The sequence below is a fragment of the Alexandromys fortis genome, unplaced genomic scaffold, assembly GCF_014885135.2.
Source record: "Alexandromys fortis isolate MF-2015 unplaced genomic scaffold, M_Fortis_MF-2015_v1.1 scaffold_63, whole genome shotgun sequence".
NCBI lineage: Eukaryota > Metazoa > Chordata > Mammalia > Rodentia > Cricetidae > Alexandromys > Alexandromys fortis.
The window spans coordinates 5,215,188-5,232,636 of record NW_026067953.1 but is presented as its reverse complement, the minus strand read 5'-3'; the positions used below and the strand labels follow the sequence as shown (position 1 = coordinate 5,232,636).

The following is a 17,449-nucleotide window of genomic DNA, read 5'->3' as shown; positions in this document are numbered from 1 at the left end:
GTTTTCTTATCTCAATTTGAACAAAGGCGGGGCAGGTCAGTGTCTCTCTTTTTTTTTAAAAAAAAAATTGTTTGTTGGGCATATATGTATGTCACAGGACATATCTAGAGGTCAGAGGACAACTTCCTGGGAGTCAATTCTCTCCTTCCACCTTGTTTCTGCAGCTGACTGCTGACTGCTGACTCAGTGCCTTCCTATCTCCCTGCAGGGGTGCTGGCCTTGTAGGCCTATGTGACCACAGCTGGCTATTCTATGTGGGCTCTCAAGACTGAATTTGTCAGGCTTGGGTGACAAGTGCTTTATCTGCTAATTCTTCTGCCTCAGCCTCCCAGAATTGTAAGAGTAAGCCACCACATCCTTCATAATGCTCTTTTATATAAAAATAAAAAGTGAGGCTTAGGAGATCAGATCTTGCTCATAGCCATTTGCATGGCTCGAAGGACAAACCGTAATGGGCAAGAAGAAGATATTGTTAATTCTGATTTTGAAATTTCAGGGGAAGCCTTGGTGTGACATCAAGGTCCCACCCTTAATAACAACATCAAGATATGAAGACATGACACATTGTACTTACATCCATGTCCTAGAAGCAAGAACAGTACTGGGCATCCAAGTCCCATTTCTCCAATTGGAGAGGCTAGATATAGTTTTGCTTTTGGGAAGACATATGGCACACCACAGTCAATCTGAGATGTCTTATCATGAATGTTAAAACCAAGAAAGTGTCAGGGCTTTGAGGTGTGCTAATATATTTTGCCCCTTTGCAGAAACGCCCAGGGCTGCAGTGACATCCAGATTGTTGTGCTCGCTGTAACATTTTCTTTTGCATTCTTCCCCCTGGGCAGACCTTGAGTTGCAAATCCTTGAAGCAGCTGAGAGTCTTCCCTGTGGAAAATGCAAAATAACAAATATAAAAAGTAAAACCTAAAAAGTAAACTGGGTGCAGAAATCTCTAAGTGTCGTGTTCAAAGGACGTGGATTTCCAAGTGCAGGGTATAGGCTGAGTAGCCTTTGCACAGCAGTCAGAAGCCACGGTCCCTTTGACCTCTCAGTATCTGGGATTGACCTTGACTCACTCAGACCATCAAGTTTCTCACTTCAGCCAAACCCAGTTCCTCTGTCTCTCAAATAAGACTCAAGTTAGAGCGTTGCTTGCTTTGACCTGTCCCAATCTAGTTTTTTTTTCTTTTAATTTAGTTAATTTATTTGTTTGAGACAGGATCTCCTATATTCCAGGCTAGCCTACAACTTGATCTATAGCCAAGGATGACCTTCAAATTCTGGTCTTCTTGTGTCGACTTCCTGAGTGCTAGGATTGCAGGTGTGGGCCACCACGTCTGGTTTTACACAGCTTCCCAGGCAAACACTCTACCCACTGCGCTAACAACCCAGCACCCTGATTCTAATAGTTCAAAAACTATTTATCTGATGTATGTGTGTGTGTGTATGCATGTATAGGTGTATGTGTGTGCTGGATGCATGAGTCAGAGAACATTTTTCTGGAGTTGGTTCTTGCCTTTCACCTCTGTTTGTTTGTTTGTTTGTTTTGAGTCAGGCTTTTACTATGTAGCCCTGTCCTGGAACTCAAAATTGTGGATTGCGTTTGGGTGGGCTACTCAGTCTAGGGGTTTGTAACCCACCCCGCAATCGAGTTACTCCAGGGTCTCGGAGGGGCGCTACCTGGAAGGGAATGAGCTAAGACAGAAGAAGGAGGCCAAGCAGTTTTGTCAAAGCCTCCGTTTATTAGGATCATGGTTGCTGCTTATATAGGGTAAGGAATGGGGGGCAGGGTAAGGGATCTCGCCGCGTGGTTCCGGTCACGTAGCTCGGTTACATTCGGACGGTTAGGACAGAAGTCACAAGTTGCCACACCTGGTTCCCTGGATAGCTGGAATGTGAGGTGGGTTCTGCTAACAGATAACTCTCTATCAACAGCTTAATTGGGTGTGGGGCAGGTTTTCAATAGAACATAATTATGGGTGTGAGGTTCTCTGCAGACTCCCTAGGGTGATGGTTTCTGTAATGATTCTTAGGGGGGAAATGGCTCCTGACCAGGCTGGCCTCGAACTCACAACAGATCCTCCTGCCTCTGCCTCCCGAGTGCTGGGCCTAAAGGCCTGGGATACCATCACCCTGCTCCCTCTTGTGTCTGCTGCTGTGCTGCCCACCACGGTCTCCCCAGCCTAAGAGCTGCTGGAGAGCTCTGCTTCCTGCTCCCACGTCTTAGGCGTGCTGGGAGCACAGATGCCCACCACTGCTTCCTTCTTTTTACACAGATCCTAGCTCTTTACCTGAACTCAGGGCCCCAGACTCAAACAGCGGCTCATCAGCCCTCTGAACCATCCCCTGCCACCCTCCGTCCTTCTAATCTTAAGGTTCAGTTATTATTGTCAGTTGCCTTAATGATCAATCTGTGAGTTCATCCTAACCCCAACTGGGAACAGATGTCTTCCCCGGAGCCCTCTACCCAACAGAAATACATTCTGGGGCTGTCATGCTTGTGTCCTCCCACGTGGGTTATGTATTTCGAAGAACCTCCTACCCTTTCTTCTTCCTCCCTCTCCAGGCCCTCCTCAATGTTCTGCCTTTAATTATGTTTTAAGCATGAAATAGAGTAGGGGAAAGTTTTGTTTTACGACTGGGTCAATGCCTTTGTATGAGTGACTGAAGGATGATCTGAGAGCAGAGGCCCTTGAGGGCTCGTGGAAGCCCTGTCCTGTGCCCCAGAAGTCCAAGTCTGTGGAACCTGGAGCAGAGCTAAGAGTTCTGTCTTTCTAGCAAAGACCTCAGCTGTTGTTCTTTTTTTAAAAAATGCTGCAAGATCCCCACGGCAGTAGGCAGCAGAAATGCTGTAGGTCCCAAATGGTGGTGGTGGGCCATGTGGCGGCAGACAGCGGGCCCTGGGAGCAGCCAGTCCCAGGCAGAAATGGCTGCTGGTCCCAGAGCAGTGGTGGTGGGCCACGTGGCAGCAGGCGGTGGGCCCCAGGCAGAGACGGCTGCTGGTCCCTGAGCAATGGCTGGTCCCAGGCAGGGAGACACATGGCGGGCGGGCAGAAGACAGAAACATGGATAGACATGACATGCAGGGTGAGGTTGAATATTTATTCAGGGGGTTGTGGAGGAGAAAGGGTGAAGGGGGGGCAGAGAGAGAGGGGAGGAGAAAGAGACAGAGAAGGGGGGAAGCAGAGAAGTGGGGAGAGAGGCAGAAGCGAAGCTGCCTCTCTGAGAGGAAGATGGAAAAGAGAGCGAGCTCAGGCCGGAAGCTGAAGATCAGCCTGCCTCAGCAGATGGGGGAGGGAGTGGGCGTAGCTTGTCTCTTAAAGGGACCAAAACCATAACATCAGCTGCTGCTGATCCAAGGGCCTGTTTGAGAGCCACCGCTGTAACGACCATTTTCTAACATACACCAACCCCAACAGGATAATAGCTTTCTTTTCTTAGAGAATCTATTGATTTGTCATTCTTAAGGCCTTCGATGCCAAAAATTATCTTCCAGCAGAAATCATTATGCAGTCTGCCTCATGTACCAATTTTTCTGTTGTCCAGCGTTATTGGCCGTGACCCACTAACTTGTGAGTTAAGTAACGTAGTCCTTAGCCCTGGAACTAGAGAGACTGCGTCTCACAATGCCGTAGACTTTGCAGCCTGAACACCGAGTCCACGTGGTGGACGGAGGATGGCCTTGAACTCTCGGTGGCCTCTGCCCTTAGACAAGTGTTTTAGAAGTAGCTATGGTAAAGGAAAATGATCTCAGAAATGTCTGGGTGGCTTTTCTAGTGAACCAAATAATCTCACGATGTCAATGGTATCTATTTTCAAATCTCCGGGCCCTCTTGTCCCCTGAAAGCAGTTTCAAAATCACTCCATCCTTCCCTGCCTGAGAGCTGAGAGGCACTATGGTAACCGGCTTTTCACTCAAGTGTGTCAGTTTTCAGGGTCGGGCGGGAGAGGGCATGTGCTGTCTGTGAGAGTCTTCTACTGCTTTACCCTAACCCTGGGTCCCTTCTGCTTTCTTCCAGCAGCCTCTAGAAGTGTCGACTAGTGATTATGAAAACACCTCTGTCCTTTCTGGAGCGATGCTGACCTGGACCCATTCTGACTCAGGTAATCATACTCCGGTGGCCCTTCCCCAACCACCAAAACCTTCGCAGATAGCCTGGAATCAATGAAATACCTAAGCTGTATTTAAATGCAAATACAAAGTTGATTGCTTCCCCCCTCGGTTGTTGCCCTTCCCCCAACCTTCTTAATGATCAATTCATGCAGCTGACCAGACTGACAATGTGGCCAATCCAATTTAGGCATTAAGATGATTGAAAAAAAAATCTTGATTCACGCCTTTATATAAAATTCCACTGTGCGTGGTAGACCCTCCAAGGCACCTGAACATTGCTGGGAATTTTCATATGGAGACACACTAGTACCTAACTAGTACCACCACATAGCCTTCTTTCCCAGAATGCCTTATATAATTGTCATCATCCTTAGGATGTTGTGCCAGTTGGTTGTGTCCAGAGGAGACGATTAGGGTCTGTTTTGTGCACTTGAGACGGATGGTGGTGAAGAAATACAAGACTGTTTTCTATGCGCAGAGATCTTTTGGGATTGCCAGGTTCACGACTCCATCATGAAAGGATGGCAGGCACTGGGGCTCAGTGTCAAGTTGGGAGCCTAGGCCCCTGCCCCTCACACCTATCCCAGCCCCTAGGCCTGGTCTGGGGTCAGGACTACTTTCCCCAGGGTATTTAAATGACCCCACCCCCCCAAAAGAGGAACACGTGATCTTCCTTTCTTCCTCCCGGGGTCGTGTTTCCCTGGCTTCCCGGTTCCCCCTTGGGGCCACCCGAGAGCACAGAACTCCCATTAAACCTGGATATTTTTTAATTTGGCTTGTTTTGATTTGGCTTGATTGGGAATTTTTGTGTCGGTGGGGAGCTTGTGTTAAGAAATATTCCTAACACTCAGTGTGGGGGAGGGGGCTGGGCACTAAGTGTGGGGCTCTGCTTTGGGGAATCCATAAGCTTCCAGTTTTGAGTTTAAAACAGTTACTGAGGAATTTGTGAACCTAGAGGGGTTTTAGGTGGCTTTGTCTCTGAGGGTCTCTTGGGTAGGCCTAGCCAAGAGAGTGACTTAACAGGAAGATGGAGCTGAGCCCTCAGTGAGTGTTGTCTCATCCCTGATCCTCTGTCCCAACCAAAGTCAGGCTTCTCCTCAAGGCCTGAGTTGCTTAAGATCCTAGAGTAGAGCCACATGGGGAAACCCCACCCTGTGACAGAGGGGGCTGGTCTGCTGGTGTCATCTCTCCCAGGACCGCGTAGCACAGCTCTGGCATGGTGGCCTCTCTGCTTCTCTGCCTGTGTGTACTATTATTTATTCTTCTCTCAAAAACTCACCCCTCCATCCCCCACGTGCTTGGGGTACCCACAGCTTGCTGAGACCCTGGGTGAAACGAACACTGTTCGAGGCCAGCACCTGACCGTCAGAGGTGCCATTTGGAGCTAAGAAGTGAAACGGAAGGATAGGAAATACAAGGGAAGAACATGAACTTCTAACCTTGGGGGAAGTCTTTAGATGACTCTGAACTCTGGAGCAATCTCAAGGTCAAAATGAGAGCCGTAGCTAGGAATGGCGAGCCAGTCGCCCCAGGAAATATATGGGTTGTGCAGTAGGTATGACCGCATTCAGGTCTTTGCCACTGCTGCCTGTTTTCCAGATTGAGCCATGGTGTATTCACTACCCTGATGAATCCCTAAGGGTGCCCCTGAGAGCTGTCAGCCAAGGTGCCTGTTCTTCTACGGAAACGCCCTGGTCACCTTGGACCTGCTGAGGTGCACAAGGACCCAGGCCCTGGGTGATAAGGAGCTCCAACCCCCTGGAGTCACAGCCAAAACCCCCAGCCAGTGGGACTGAGAAGGAGCAAAAGCAGCAGATTCTGTGCCCTCTCTCTGCCACACTGAACCAGAGGAAGTGACCTTCCTCTGCTCCGCTATGATCCAAGGAAGCTTACTGTGGTGTGGGTTAGACAAGCTAAGAGAGGTTTTCACAGTTTGCAGCATTCAAAAGAAAACAGAAGCAGGCTAAACTCTGTGCCTTATAAGAATGTCATGAAGGACTGGGGGTGTGACTCCGTTAACAGAATGTGTGCCTAGCATGCACTAAGCCCTGAGCTCCATCCCTAACACTGCTAACAAGAAGTATTGTGGCCCATGCCGGGAATCCCAGCACCTGGGTGTGGAGGCAGGAGGTCAGGAGTCTAAGATCATCCTCCTCTACATAGCTAGTTCGAGGCCAGCTCGCGTTGACACGTTAGTGTCTCTAAGTAGGGTTTTGTTGGGAGCACAGCTCAGTTCATTCATTTCTGCATGATGAAGACAGATTTTGCACTACGGTAAAAAAGAAACAAATTGGACCAGCAGAGCAGACACCATAAGATATTTACCCTCTGACCTTTTGCAGAAGTGTGCCATCTCCTGGCCTAAACAATGGTGTGACACGCGCATTTGCAAAATTTGAGAGGTGGGACTCGTCCTCCGTTGAGAAAATCTGGTCATGAAATGAATCGATTGAAGTAGAAAAGAGAGGGTGGGGGAGCTGTCTGGATAGAGACACCGAGTCAGTCACACCCTGGTTGGATTTTCCAGGCATGTCTGTAACTGTCAGTTAAGCCTAAATACATCACTGAAGCCATTTCACCGCAGGAACCTACGTGCACTATTAGTCTGGTTTTCAAAGAAGGCACCAGGCTTCCTGGAGTACCCTAAAACGTTCCACTACATGGGCACCAACCTAAAGCCAACCTTGCATTTGAGATTTTTTTTCTTTTTCTTTGGCACTAGATGTCAGCTGTTCTATCTTAAAACAATTAGATACTTGGTTTTAAATCAAGTAAATGGTGTTGGCTTACCACGAGTAAGCTGGTTCATCTTGTCAAATGTTTTTCCAAGCTGGTAGGATTGCATGATGCTGGAGTTAAAGTTGCAGATGTGAGCTCCTATCTTCCTGGCTGGCTGAGCCAGGGGAGGCTGTAGTGTAGTAAGATTAAAGAGTGCATCGTGTGGGGCTTACGAGACGGCTTAGTGGGTAAAAGCACTTGCCGCCAAGTGATGTAAACCCGATGACCCAAATTCAAGCCCCAGAACCCAAGGAAGGATGGGAGGAAATACCTGACTCTGCAAAGTTGTTCTGTGACCATCGCCTGCAGGCTGCATGCTGTGGGCACAGCCATTCTGCCTCACCCCACACATGCGTGCACTAATAGCAGCAGCAGCAGCAGCAACAACAATAACAAATGTTTAGCTATGTTGGTGCTAGAGAAATACATGGTTAAGAGCACTTATTGGAGCTGGGGGGTGGTGGCGCACGCCTTTAATTCTAGTATTTGGTAGACAGAGGCAGGTGGATCTCTGTGAGTTCCAGGCCAGCTTGGTCTACAGAGAAAGTTCCAGGAGAGCCTGGGCTATACAGAGAAACCCAGTATTGAAGAAAAAAAAATTAAAACAAGCAAACAAAAAAAGAGCACTTACCACTCTTGATCAGAATCCGAATTTGGTCCCAACTCCCGCATGGAGGCTTATAACAAACGGCCTATAACTCTAGTTCCGAGGACCTGGATTTGGTTTACAGCGCCTCCTTGGAGGCTTATAACGGCCTATAACTCCAGTTCTGTTGCTTCGACATCCTATTCTGGCTTCCTGGCTTCTGCACACATAGGCACAGACACTCATGCAGGTTCATACACATACACAAGGTTTTTTTTTTTTAATTTTTTAAATGATAAATAAATAAAATGAAAAAGTAGGTCAGGGGTGGAGATGCAGCTTGGTTGGCTGAGTGCCTGCCTGACTTGTGAAGTCTTAGGTTCAATCTGAAGCTCGCATTAAACTGGGCCTTCTCCTTAGCTACACAGCAAGTTCAAAGCCTGCTTGGGCTACATGAGACTCCATCTAGAAAACAAAACCTAACCACAGTCAACACAGACCAAATAGCCTGTAGAATACTGTTGAACAAAATGTTGTCTATTTGCAAGACTATGCGGTCATTTCCCTGGGTCCTGCCTCACCAATGTTCAGAAACAAACGCATGGACTCATGGCCAGGAGCTGGAAAACAAACTACATGTCTTATATTGCTTGCTTCAAGAAACCCACCCCCAGAAAATCACACATGGGCTTTGTAAATGCACAAAGAAAAAGAAGGACCTCCCGTTCTAAAAGACAAATTAGGTAGAAATTTCTAATCTTGTCTCATAAACAATATAGAAATAACTTTAAAATATTCCACTTTAAGCATGCATTTAATGTGTGCTCTGGGAACCAAATAGTGTTGCCAAGATAGAACATTCTAATAATGATTTATGTAAATTTATTTGTACAAGGCAAGCTTACAGGAAAGTTCCAGGACACTCAGGGCTAAAGACCCCGTCTCAATAACAAACTTTCCCTTTCTCTCTCTCTCTCTCTCTCTCTCTCTCTCTCTCTCTCTCTCTCTCTCTCTCTCTCTCTCTCAATGAATACAATGGAAAAATGAGAGAGTCCAGAAAGCAAAAAAAGGAAACTCAAGTTCAAAATGGAGTCTGCTGCCTCAAGAAACAGAAATGGCTGGCCAGGTTACAGGGTGTAAGAGTTGTACCTGGGGGGTTCTCTGTGATATGCTTATTCTTGGAGTCGTTTTTAAGGACAAGAGTGAGTTAGGAGGTCAGAGCCCTGTGTGTTGGGGATGGTAAAGTACACAGACACCAAAACTCTTAGCACAGTGACAAATCCCTTGCCCTGGTTAGTGCTGGTGGCTAGCTTACAACATGGGCATGCGAGGCAAATGCAATTAAAATTGGGCGATTAATCTTAGCTGCTAGTTACTTATTACCAGAGAAAGTCACGCTTTAGTCATAAGTGGGGCCCAAATATTATGAAAAGAAAACCAAGCAACAGAACTCCTCCAAGATCCGATTCTCGGCCCTCCAGGCACGTGCTGCTGCCTGCCCGGTTTGCGCCATGGATGATGGCTCCAGGTGCTCCCTGTGATCAGTAAGAGCCACACACACCAAACAGTGTCTGGGTGCTTGGACCTGGTGAACCCCACTACAGTTTCCACGCCCTGCACTGTTTAGAAGAATGACTTGAGCATCTTTACTCTAGAAGTTTGCTCAGAAAGTCCTTTTCCTGTCTTACTTGCTGGTCTCAATCATTTGTCAGCCGATTTCAGTCGAAGCCCTGGCTTTTGGCTTACCCCAGGCATTTTGGAATTGTGCTTAAACTCGGGAGAGGACAGGTGAATGACCAGGCAGTATGGACCTCAGCTGTTCTGGAGCCACAGGCGGATGACTGACAAGACTTAAAGGCCAAGCAGGATCATCAGCCTAAATGAAAAGAACCCTGGCTTCAAGGAAGGAGGGGATGGCTGAGTCTGAGTGACGTTCCTAATAAATGCAGATCGTGTTTGTTTGTTTGTTTGTTTTTTCAGACACAGGTTCTTTGTATAGCTCCAGTGTTAATGGAACTCACTCTGTAAACCAGACTGGCCTCAAACTCACAGAGATTCACCTGTCTCTGCCTCCTGAGTACTGGTATTAAAGGCGTGCACCACCACCACTGGGCATAAATGTCAATCTTAAAAGTTGTGCCAAGGGGCTGGAGAGATGGCTCAGAGGTTAAAAGCACTGGCTGCTCTTCTAGAGGTCCTGAGTTTAATTCTCAGCACCTACATGGTGGCTCCCAGCCATCTATAATAAGATCTGATGCCCACTTCTGGCCTGCAGGTGTACATGCAGGGCACTCATACATAAAATATAAACAAACAAACAAAATAGGCTGTGCTGAGGTTGGTTTTAATGAATGGTCCCAAGAACCCAGCACTGAAGCAGTGAATTCAGACACAACCCTTAGCTATTATTCCCTGTGATGACTAATCTAGATTTAGAATCACCATAGAAACCAACCTCTGGTCCTGTCTTCCAGGAAGGTTCTCCATGAGGTTAATTGATGGGGGATAAATATGGAGGGTACCATTTTAAGAGCATGGGTAGGGGTGGGGGAAGCTGAACAGCAGCATTCCTCTCTCTGCTTCCTGATGTAACTGTGCTCCTGCCTTGGATACAATGTAGCAGCGCTCCTGATGCGTGACTTCCATTCCTAGATGGGCTGTGCCCCCACACTGCTAGCCGGATAAACCCTTCCTTCCGTCAGTTACCTTTGCTGGGCATCTTGTCATAGCAACAGACAAGTAACTAATACATCTGCAACTCATCCCTCCCATTCCCTCCCCCACCAAATGACATCGAGTACAATTTTCGAAACTTGTTTACTTTGTGGAGATGATAGGAGAATTAAACAATTCTTTAAAGCCCTTGTCATGCTACTCAGAAGATACTAAATTCTTAGTTTATGGTGACTCCTAAAATTCTTCTAGTTGGGATGACTTGACAGTGTATGTGGGTCAGACTGAAAATTGTGAGATTAAATATTTATTTAATTTAAATGTGACTTGATCTAAAAGATGCCAAAATCAGTTGTGTGTATGTATAAAAAGATAGCAAATCAAACATGAGAATTCTTTCACTTATTCATTTAACAAATAGCTCTTAGTGTTAAAATTCTTTCTTTGTACGCTGTTTACAAGGATGGAGAGACCAGATAGCCTGCTCTCAAGCAATAAGGGACTTCGATTGTTTTCTTTAATATTGTCATAAAGAATGGACTAGATAGCTATTCTCACATGATAAGTGGGCCCGGTGCAGCCACTTCAATGCACATGGTCTTTATCCAAGAATTTGGAAATTAAGCTGACCCACATCCTCCTTTGTTGCTACAAGTCCTGATTCTGGCAAGGAGCCTGAGAGTCGTTTCCCTTCAGTGGTCCTGGCTAGCTGCAGAGTGGATGAAGACGAATGGATGGGAAGTCTGACTTTTGGCTCTGCTACTGCTGCCTGCAAAAGAAGCCATTGTTTCTCTTTGCTGAAAGGTTTTTCAGGCCCTGTTTAGATAGAATTAATTTCCATTGGACTTTATAGGCTACACGCTTATCAAGGGTGGAAATGAAATGAATCCTTGGTAAAATGTGTTGATTTCTGTATCATTTGAATGGCTTTATAATACCCTGGAAAAACCTATTTCACAAAAGATTCTCTGGGGAAAAAAAGGTAAGGAAATACGAGGTCTGAGATTCCTTTTTAGTTTTTTTTGAGGCATGGTTTTACTAGCCCTGGCTGGCCTGGAACTCAATGTTCCAGGCTGGCCTCGAACTCATGGAGTACCACCTGCCTCTACCTCCAGAGTACTAGGGCTAAAAGTTGTGTGCTACCGCAGCCACAAGGATTCCTTTCTTGTTTGTTTGGTTTTGGTTTTCGAGACAGGGTTTCTCTGTACATCCCTGGCTGTCATGGATCTCTTCTGTGGACCAGGCTGACCTCGAACTCACAGAGATCCACCTGCCTCTGTCTCCCGAGTGCTGGGATTAAAGGGGCATGCCACTACTGTCCAGTTTCCACGAAGATTCTGAAGAGCATGTGGAAGACCACAGGAATGACCCCCTAACCCCCCCCCCCAAAAAAAAGAAACAAGCAGAGAAAAGACACTTCCAAGATCAGATAGCTCATCTTGTCCCAGACACTAGGAGCCTCCTGTGTGGCAAGTAGAGGGAATCTTAAGAGGTCCTGCTTGAGTGAACAGTCCAACAGAAAATAGACTTTGACATACACGCACAGAGGGCTGGAGATAGCCCAGAGGCTAAGAGCACTAGTTGCTCTCGCAGAGGATCCAGGCTTCATTTCCAGCGCCTGTCTGTAACTCCAGTTCCAGATTATCTGATGCCCTCTTCTGGGCCTCTTGGGTACTGCATGCACACGGTACATATACATGCAAGCGAAGCATCCATACACATAAAAAAATAAAAATTAAAAAACACATGCATAGAGGTGTTCAAGTATGATCTCCCTCCTTCCCTGAGGCATAGTGAGGAGAATAAACCTATGACTGTTGAGATCAATATCCTTAGTTGGCAAAATAAAAAGGTGGCGACTTATACCTGTAGTGGCATCTTGGCCACGATGGATTGCCTGTCCAGAAGGTTATAGTAAAGCTGAGAAGCCTGATGTCTCTTTTTTACTGTACTCTTTCAGCTACCTCGCATGCATGCAGACTGCTGTGTTGTGCCTGTCTTCAGCAGGACAGCTTAAAGGTTTTCCCCTTATGACCCCTTTTATGGCCTGAGAACCATTATAGCACCCCGGGTATGTAGGCAAGCTAAATCAAATCAAACATTTACTGTTCATAAGTCATAAAATTTATTTCAAAATAATTCCTTGGTTATAAGTGGGATTTATCACCTATTAAAGACAAAAGCAGTTTGCATAGTAATTAGAAGGATATGCTTATTTATTTTTATATAACACATTAAATCCTAGCCAAAAAGAAAAGGAAATTATTGAAAATTATGCCCTAATCCCAAGGTAAACTCACTTAATATTTTCCCCCTGAAACGCAAGCCAGAAACGCAGGCATCAATTTGGGAAGTCATCTCAGTCCTTCTAGAGGTATACTGATCTGATGCTTAGTGCGTAAAGCCATGATGGTAGGAAAATATCCAGTCTTTGTTTCCTAGTTCAGCCATTATGTGTCTGCAGTTTAGAGCATCCAGTAGCCTCAAGTCCGAGCCGGGGCATTGTTTATGGTCACCGTGTGATGTGGTAGCGTGTGAGCTACAAACTGCCTATGTTGTGTGTCAGAACCAAGGCTGCGCTGAAGTCCTGTGACCCAACAGGGTCCAGCAGTGTCGGGCACACCTTCAATTCACCTTTTACAGTTACTACACCCCCCCACACACACACACACTTATACAACCTCATATGGAGTCACAGCCTACAGCTTAAGTCGCTGTGGCTTACAGCATTCAGTGTGGCAATGTTCCGTATAGGACTGTAGTGTAGGAATGAGAAACTGTACAGTTACCTAGGCTAGGTGTGTGGCAGGTTGGACCATGTAGGCTTGTGCAGTAATGCTGAGTGTGTGTGTGTGTATAGAAATGCCCTCCAATGAATGCATTTCTGACGTCAATCCACGGCTGCTGCTGCGTTTGCAATCTCATTGCTGTGTGAAACCTACATCTGGGACCCTTGGCTCTTCTCTTGCTTCAACTTCTTGATGCTGCTTTTGTCTCCTCCTCCAGCCTCCTTTTTGTCTCATATTACTGTTTACTGGAGACCCAAAGCCCAGGGTTTATCCTTATTAAAAAGAAGATTAGCGAGTATTAGAGACATACCAGCAATTAAGACTTTCTTCCTGGCTTCAGGAGAGTGGGGAGCATTTGGGAAGACGAGTTGGCATCTGTTCCTAGCACTCTGGGTTAAGACCACGCAGTCACCTGTTTATCTCCCAGGTGACATGTGGACAACCCAGCCTCTGCAGAGACAGAGAGAAGCTGTTCCTCTGATTGCCGTGAGCAGTGTGATGTTGAGCCTGCTGCTCTGCGTTGTACCTGCGTGTGGATGCGCATGAAGGCCCCTAGTGGATAACGGATGGCTAATCTTGGATTGAGTCACTTGGGCCTAAACTCAGGACTATGTTCAGTGCTTGGAGCTCCACCAATGATGGTGTCAACATAGTACAAGTAAAAACATCTGGAGCTGGGCCTAGAGTTTGACTGGTAGAGTGTTCGCCTGGTGTGCAGGGTACCCTGGGTTTAGTCACCCTGTAAACCAAGGGTGGCGATGCACGCGTGCAGGTAATCCCAGCACTTGGGGAGTGGAAGCAGGAAGATCAGGAGTTCAAGGTCATTCGTGACTACGTAGGAAGACATTCACTGGCCTGAGCTACACATGATCCTATCTCAAAAAAAAAAAAAAAATACAGCCTGGGTTTAGTGGGGCACAACTGCAAATCAGAGTGGGATATGTCTTCCTGGGGGTCTAAGAGTCTTTTTGAAGTAGCCTCCTGTTGCTAGAGAGTGGCCTTCAAACTGACCTGCTTACTATGACAAAGAGACCATGAAAGAGGAGAGAGGCGTTTACAAAAGCCTGTCTCCCCAGAGCCTAGGTCCAATGGCCTCTCAACAGTTGGACTTTTGACAGTCAGACCCTAGTACAAAATGTGTTTGCTTGTGGGATCAGCACGCTGATAGCAACTAGGGTAAACCCGTTTATCAACTCAGCTCTATTTGTGCTCGAAGCTCAAGGAATTGAACTGCTTTTGGCTGCACCCCCTTGGTGTCACTGTCTCCTGGTGACATGTAATTTTCCAGGTGAACAAAGAGAGGCAGGGAATTGGTCCAAATAGCCACCGAAGGGCTGAATTATTCCGTAGTGATTTGTTGGATCTGACGAATGGGACATGCTGTCTCCTTGCCCATCTCTGGGAAACCGGGAGAGAATGAGGCAGGACTCAGTTCTGTTGGAAGACTAGGTGATTCTCAAGGGTTCCAGCGGAGCCTATTTCAGGTAAATAAGGAAATGACCTGCTGACTCCTCACCGAGAGTGGCTATATCATGGGTAGCAAGGTGTTTAATAATGACCTCTAACTCCTGAAGACATTGTTTTCTTTTTGGAGTTTGCTCTCTTGTGGCCCAGGCAGGAGAACTCACAATGTGGTGAGGGTGACCTCCTGATCAGCCTGATTCTCCTTCTCAAGTGCTGGGATTGCACATACCACACCACACCCATTTTATGGGGTGCTGGGGATCGAACCTAGGGCTTTCTGCATGATAGGGAAGCATTGTACCAGCTGAGTATGTCCCCAGCCTCAGGCTTATTTTTATCACATTAAATAACACTATCCCCAATATGAATATAATGGAAGTATTATTACTATTTATTTTAGCTTTCTGATACATGTGAAAATTCATGTAATGTATGTGCATATAGTACTATATATTTCTACGTGAATATATATGCATGTGTCCATTAAATAAATGTTATTTTTCAATCTGGGGTACTTTATACCATGCCCAGTCTTCTCTGGATTGGGATATCGCTAAATTAGCACCATCATAACTACATCGTCTTGTATCATCCTATCTCCGTGTCTTTCTCAGTTCTACCTGGGATATAGACTATGTGCTTAACTGAACAAAAATGCCAACAAGCTGCTATTTATTCTATTAAACGGCTCGAGCAGAGATGTTCGGTCTGATTGCTGAAAATTGTTAGCTTATCCCTGAACTGCCCTGATGGTTCTTATTATTCAATTTGCATTGCTTACAATAATAATTATTACTACATAAAAGAGCATAGTGCTTTTATTTGTACAGTTCTTTCATTAATAATTTAACTGGCTATTACACACAACATTATCTTGGCATATGTCAAGATGCTTAGAGGTCAGCCCTGAGCATCTTCAGGCGGCTGAATACAGGTGTGAATTGTAAGGTTTGGAGTCGAGATGCAGGTGGGAAGGTCACTGGCCTTGGCATCCAGTTGCCGGCACACCCCTCCCTTCTCTGTATTTCTTTCTGAACATTTTAGTGGTTCAGCAATGGTGACTCTGACCTGGTCGTTTTAACACTCCGAGAGAACAGATCACAGTGTTGATATTTTGTTGACGAAAATGGTTGGCTTGTACTGATTTACAAATGAAAAAAAGAAAAAAGCAACAATGGCTAAACCAGTGAATCTGACCCAGGCTGGTGGAAGGGGGGGAGGGGGCGCGGTTGTAAACAGCCTGTGTATCCAAGAGAAATGTTGAATGTTCTAGAAATGTTCTAGAGAGATGGTGAAAATTTTTTTCAGCCACCGCTTAGCTGTGCCCCACCCCATGCATCAGAACTTTATGAAGTATAGATGTTTTATTAGACCATCTGTATAAAACTGCAGTTTGTGGTCCTTTTTAGTCTAGGTCTTGACTTCTTTTTTAAAACTCATATTTTATATATTAAATAAATCAGTAACTTGAGCTATGCCTCTTGAGGTATGAGATCACAACGCTGGTTTGAAGGGTGACCTACCATGAAGGTCAAAGGCTCCAGTTTCAAACTGGGTTAAATGGGGAAAATCATCAAATGAATGGTTGCGACTTGGTCAGCCTAGCCTGCCTTCTGGGTCCGAGTGTCATGGAGGGTCAGGCCTGTAACCATGATGGTGCACACCTGTAACCATAGCACTGGGGAGGCAGAGGCAGGAGGATTCTGAATTTAAGGCCAACGTGGGCTACATAGCTAGAAAAGAAAGAGGGACTAGGAGAGAAAGGAAGGGAGGGGGAGGAGGGAGGGAGGGGGAAGGGAGGGAGGGAGGGAGGGGGGGGAGGGAGGGAAGGAAAAGAAAGGTCCCATGGAGGAAACCTGCCCTGTCAGAATTGGAGTTTACAAGAGTTATGCTCTTCTTCCGTCCCCTGAGACCTCAACTCGCCCCTGGCTACGTTGTAGGTGCCCGAATCTTCTGGTGAGGTAAGACCTTCCTGTATAGACCAAAAAACTGGTTAGAATTGATGAGAGACTTTGCTGTATCCTTCCAGAGAAAATGGACTAGGTACTTCACCTTTCTGGTACTGTTCTTTCCAAGAACTAAATCAAGGGGTAACCCAGGGCTCATCTCTCACACAGGTGTAAGCCCTGAGGTGAGCATGCGGCGTGTTCTGTAACCACACGAAACATGATATGGAGCCCTTTGGCCTTCCCCTTCCGGCCAGCTAGACCGTCCCTCTAAGCTCTGCAGTTCCTCAGTCTCCCCTTGTGAACATCCACTGTGGACTGTCCTGGTGTTTAGTTTTTATAATCTTTTCTGTTTTGTTTTCCTAAGAGGACTTCTCTATATTCCTTTATTTAAGAACAAGCTCCAGTTGGCTTGGGCATCAATCAGTCTGTGCTTAATACAGTTGAGTTATGTAGGAGGCTCAGTGAAGTGTCCATCTTCTTGTCTCGGTTCCCTTCCTCCCTCTATCCCTTGTATTCCACTTCAGTGGACTGAACCCAGATTTTCATGCACACGTGTCAGGCATTGTACCACTGAGGTATAGCCCCAGCAATTCTAGCCCCCGTTTCTTTTTGGAATGCAAAGAATAGAACCCAGGGCCTTAGTGTACTAGACAACACTCTCCCTTTGTGTCACACCCCTGACCCAGGTCTGTGAGCCCTTGGCAAAGTGCCCTGGTTAGGACAAGAGGCTTGGGTCTCAGCTCATGTTGCTGGCATAATGAGTTCTATCCTTCAAAGTCCTGAAAAGAATTCTGTCCACATAAAATGGCTTTGCTTTGACAACTGAGTCTGTCATCATCTGGAAGGAGGCCTGGAGTTGGATTAGAAACACAGGGGCCGGGCATAGTGTTATGCACCTTTAATCCCAGACTTGGTAGGCAGTGGATCTCTGGGTTCAAGGTTAGCCTGGTCTACAGAATAAGTTCCATGACAGTCAGGGCTACACTCAGGAACTCTGCTTCAAACAACAACAAGGAAGGAAGGAAGGAAGGAAGGAAGGAAGGAAGGAAGGGAGGGAGGGAGGGAGGGAGGGAGGGAGGGAGGGAGGGAGGGAGGG

General features: G+C 46.4%; 1 protein-coding gene across 4 annotated transcripts in view; it reads left to right on the top strand.

Moving 5' to 3' along the window:
• Positions 1-17,449, top strand: part of Foxn3 (forkhead box N3) — a 370,445-nt gene that overhangs the window by 102,147 nt on the left and 250,849 nt on the right. For 2 of the 4 annotated variants that reach the window (XM_050151430.1, XM_050151429.1), the window contains one exon: positions 4,023-4,104. The gene's annotated coding sequence lies outside the window, so the exon portion shown is untranslated. Of the gene's footprint in view, positions 1-4,019; positions 4,105-17,449 lie in introns of all 4 variants that reach the window. The other 2 variants (XM_050151427.1, XM_050151428.1) reach the window with 1 other exon arrangement.